The sequence below is a fragment of the Octopus bimaculoides genome, chromosome 20 (assembly GCF_001194135.2).
Source record: "Octopus bimaculoides isolate UCB-OBI-ISO-001 chromosome 20, ASM119413v2, whole genome shotgun sequence".
Taxonomy (NCBI): Eukaryota; Metazoa; Mollusca; class Cephalopoda; order Octopoda; family Octopodidae; genus Octopus; species Octopus bimaculoides.
The window spans coordinates 26812563-26818177 of NC_069000.1; the positions used below are offsets into that span (position 1 = coordinate 26812563).

The 5615-nt window shown below is 28.4% G+C and overlaps 1 protein-coding gene across 1 annotated transcript in view; it reads right to left on the bottom strand.

The window, feature by feature from the left end:
• Positions 1-5615, bottom strand: part of LOC106867504 (zinc finger protein Xfin) — an 80850-nt gene that overhangs the window by 57194 nt on the left and 18041 nt on the right. The gene's annotated exons all lie outside the window — the stretch shown is intronic.

Here is a 5615-nt window from a genome sequence, read left to right on the forward strand (position 1 = left end):
ACTCATTAATATAAGCCAAACAAGTATTGACAACTGTTCTCAATGAACTAATCAATATTATTATTTACAAAATGAGGGACCATACATAGTGCATATCCAATATTAATATGAAAAAGAGTAGTAAATATACCCTGAATAAAAATAAATATTTGAATAAACTTAGGTCGAATGATAATAAATATATGCCACATGCCAACCCAAATATACCCAATGATGTTAAGTATAATGAAGATAGTTATATTTGGTTTATCATTCCCTATGCATGAGAAATAAGAATGAATCTGGTCAAGCTATTTTACAGATCTATATCTAAGCACTTTAATAAAGAACCTAAATATTATAAAATAATTAATAATAAAATGATTAGAATAGGTTTTTCAGTATCTAAAAATTTGTTTAAAATTATCTCCTCCTTTAATAATAAAAGTTTAGACAATTTTTATAATAAAAGAAAGAATAATAATAATATGATCTAGCTAGAAACTATGATTGTAGATATAAGGATAAAGGTTTATTTGATAATTTTTGTTTACAGAACAATGATGCATATAGATGTACAGTGGATTCAGAACGAAGAAATTATTTTTACATAGGGTCTACGGAAAATTTTATTAAATAACAGATAGCAAACCATGAATACACTTTTAGGAACAGAGATAGGTTTAACAATACTAGTCTAAGTAAGCCAATTTGGGAATTGAAGGATAGTAAGAAATCATACAAAATGAATTAGAAAATACATAGTCACGCTAGATCGTATAAAATTAATGATGCTAGATGCAACCTGTGTATAGATGAATTATATTAGATATTAACACCTAAGAAGAAATTGCTTAATGAAAGATGTGAGAGTGTTCTATCTTGTACACTATTCTAAATATGTGTTTTGAAAATTTTATTAAGTGTGTATATCTGTACTCGTTTGTATCCATATATAAGTGTACATATATTTGTATATATGTATAACTATGTATTTGTGTATATGCATGTAGATGCTTGTATACATGGACATATGTTGCTTAGTATTTATCTGATGCTATTGATATGTCGTGATGCTTATGTATATGTATTTCAGTGCGAATGTATATTTATGGATATGTATATATGTGCATGTGTGTGTATATATATGTGTGTGTGTATATGTATGTATATAAGTATTTGTATGTATGTATGTGAGTATATTTATGTGTGTCTGTGTGTATAAGTATGTGAATGTATATATCTGTCTATATATATGGATGTGTATATGTATTTATATGCATATATTTGTACGTGTATGGGTATGTGAATCTATATGCATGTGTACAAATATGTCTTTGGGAGTCTCTGTATTCATATGTATTTTTATTTATTTATGTGTTTCAGCCAAGTGGCTGCGGTCATGCTGGTGCATATGTGTTTATATCTTTCATTGTTAATGCAGGTATATGTGTGTGTATATATATGTTTGTGAATGTATATATATGCATCTATTGTATCACTATCTAAACATATGCAATTATATGGCTATTTATATTGTGTGTAAATGTATTTGTATATATATCTGGATGTGAGTGTATCTATATGTATGTATGTATGTATGTATATGTACATATGTATGTGTGTACATGTATATATGTGTATATGTGTGTATATATATATATGTTTCTATATGTATGTATATGTGTGTATGTGACTGGAAATTAATTTGGACCAATTCTGAATTGCTTCATTTTAGTGCATATTCTTGTAGTTACTGTTAAATTTATCATTATATTAGTATTTAATATTAATTACATATCACAATTAAGATGTCTTCATTATACTAAATGAATGGGTGTATATATAAACTTATTTCATTTATTAATTAACTGATGATAATTATTATAATAATAATGATAATAATAAATACTTTCATTTGACTTACTGAATAAATTTAATAACCAAAATAATAATTATTATAGTATTGTATAGTTTATAAATTGTATTATAACAACAATGTTGTTTGTTACTTCTGAAGGTATTGATAGAGTTTGGATACGTACTATGTATGGTCCCTCATTTTGTAAATAATAATATTGATTAGTTCATCAATAACAGTCCTAAATACTTGTTTAGTTTATATTAATGAATTCTGTTGATTCACTAAATTCTCCCTTCTATATATATATATATATATATACACATACATACATACATACATACATGGTACGATGGGTACATTGTCACCATTTTATATTGCTAATTTTGTGCATGCGCATTGTTTACTTTTGATTTTGTCTACTACACTGTATAGTAGGGGCAGTTGGGCACCATCAGTGAGAAAAACAGTACAATGTCTCAATTCACTTAGCCAGAAATTCAGAAATGACATGCTGTACTGCTTGGCATTCAAGCTGGAAGTACCAATAGGAGCATTTCAGTGTGTTTGAGTGTCAATCTGAGGACAGATTGTCCCTAAAACATGTACCAAGCGTGATGGAAATCAAATATCCAGTCAAGATCATGATGTTTGGAGTGTTTACTAGTGATGGTGACGTTATTCCTCCATTCATCTCCCCACACGGCCTCAGACTCAACATGGAGGCCTACATTAAGTGCATGCAGGAGGTAATTCTGACCTGGGTCAAGAGGGTGGCTGCTGAAAGACCCTGCGTCTAACAACAGGACTCTGCACCATGCCACACAAGCAGAACCCAGTCATATCTGTCAGACAATTTCTGTGACCACATCACCCCTAACATCTGGCCACCTAACTCCCCAGTCTGCAACCCCCCTTAATTATTATGTGTGGGGTGCAGTTGAGCGAGAGACCGACAAAACTCTTTGTAACACTAAAGAGGAACTGAAGGCAAGGATTATGGCACCATTCATCAACTTAAACAAGGAGACCATCCAGAAGAGTTGCAAGAGATTCCGAACTCGTCTGGAGGCCATGGTTGAAGCCAATGGTGATTTTATTGAATAAATTTACTCGTTAGTATTTCAAGATATTTTAATGTAATTTTGGTAAATATATCTGTTAAATGGGATGTCAGTGTTATTTTCATTTTTGCATAATTTAGACAACAGTTTATTCACTGCAGCCTCTATATGTATGTATTTGTTTGCCCCACCACCACTTGACAACTGATGCTGGTGTGTTTATGTCCCCGTAACTTAACAGTTCAGCAAAAAGAGATCGATAGAATAAGTTCTAGGCTTACACAGAATAAGTCCTGGGTTCAATTTGTTTGACTAAAGAATATATATATATATATATATATATATATATATATATATATACACACACACACACACACACACACACATATATTATGGAGATGTACTTGCATAGTGAGTGACCTGATCTAAGATCATGTGCTGGAATGAAAACAATTGCAGCATGGAAGGTGTTTATAAGCCATTTAAGAAACACGCAAAAACCATTAGATTCACTTCAACATTTAAATTTAATTTGCCAAAATATTTTCGTCGCTTTGAGACTGCAACCTAATCATTTTATTACTTTTTAATACTTCATAATTGCCTTTAGATAAATATTAATTTTTTACCCCTATAAATTCAATACTTGGCTTATATATAAAACAATATGGGCATCTTCACAACGTAAAATTATATTGCTTAGATTATAATTAAATTAATATATAGTTAATTTGTTCTCAATGCTAAATCTTCTTGATAACCCTAAATTTTAACTTTATACAATATGGATATATTGTTTTTAATAGTTTTAGTACTTACTTTATTTATCCCTTTCTTAAAGTGTTCTACCCTCCTGATCTTAGTATTTCTATTGACCTTTATACAAGTAGCCCTTCCAATTCAGTACCCCTAAGAAACTGTAATATCTTATACGGATTAACACTGATAACTTTTAAAACCTATATTATACCTTTTCATTTTAAAATAAATATATAATTAGCATGTCCTATAACATCAATATTCTTTTAACTAATACCGGGTATCAGTCTTGATTGAAATAATCTAAATAAGTCAATAAACAACTTTTAGTTCATAATACTTAAATTATTATACATTTTCTATAAATCTTCTCTATTGATGTTAATAAGGTATTTCTTTTTCTTTATTATGGTTTTAGTGATTAGGCTATCTTTATTCCTTTTCTATGGTGCTCTACCCTGCCTGATCATTTTATTATTTTATAATAACCTTTAATAAATCTAATTTTTGTACCCCTATAAATTCATACTTAGCTTTTATAAAACTATACCGGTATCTCCACAACTTAAAATAATTTAATTAAATTAGTATATAGTTAACATGTTCTTTAGCCTCAGTGCACCTTTATTAAATACCAGTAAAATCCAATTGATCAGTCTCCATAGATACCATCTAATAAGTTAATATTTAGATAAATAATTTGTATAAATATTAAACTATTTCTAAGTAATTTCTTTTCCTCCCTCTATTGTGGTAAAATTTTGTATATACTCAAAAGTATTTGAAGAAATTTTATCCTTTTGTTACAATATCATTTTTAATAATCTTCTTGACAACCGTAAATTTTAACTTTATACTATACAGTAATATTGTTTGAAATGGTCTTTAGAAATTACTTGATTTATCCCTTTCTTAAAGTGCTCTACCCTCCTGATCTTAGTATGTATAAGTAGCCCTTCTAATTAAGTACCCCCTAAGAAGCTATAAATATTGTGTATGGAGGAACAATAATAACTTCTAAAACCTATAATATACTTCTTAGTTTTAAAATTAGTATAAAATTAGAATGTCCTGTAACATCAATATTCCTTTAGCTAATACCAGGTATCAGTCTTTATTAATACTAGCTAAATAAATAAAGATTTAATTTTTAGTTTAGTGTACTTAAATTATTATACATTTTCTATAAATCTTCTCTATTGGTGTTAATTAGGTATATATACTTCATCACATTTTTAGTGATTAAGCTATTTTATTCCTTTTCTATGATGTTCTGCCCTACCTGATTATTTTATTATTTATTATTTTATAATAGCCTTTATTTATTTATGAAATAAATCTAATTTTGTACCTCTATAAATTCATACTTAGCTTATATAAAACAATACTGGTATATTCACTACTTAAAATAAACTGCTTAGATTATAATTTAATTAATATATAGCTAGCATGTTCTTTTACCTCACTACACCTTTATTAAATACCAGTATATACCAATTGATCAATCTTCATAGATACCATTTGATAAGTTATATTTAAGTATATAATATGTATAAATATTAAACTATTTCTAGATAATTCCTTTTCCTCCCTCTATTGTGCTAAAAGTTTGGTATATACTTTTTATCTTTTTGTTATAATAGTCTTCTTAATAATCTTCTGAATAACCCTAAATTTTAACTTTATACAATATGACAATATTGTTTAAAATATTTAACTATAGTACCACATGATAAGATTTCCTCTGTTTCCCCTTTAATTGTCAGCTAACATCTTGATTTAAGATTTCCTTTCCCAAACCTCATGATATTGCTTCAAATAAATTTTGATAGTTTTTATGGCTATACCCACTATGTTTTCTGTCGACTCCCGCAACCCACTTGCTTGCTACCAGGCATTGCTCCTTGCTCTTTTGGCCTTAGATATACAAAGATTTGATAAACTAGTCTATA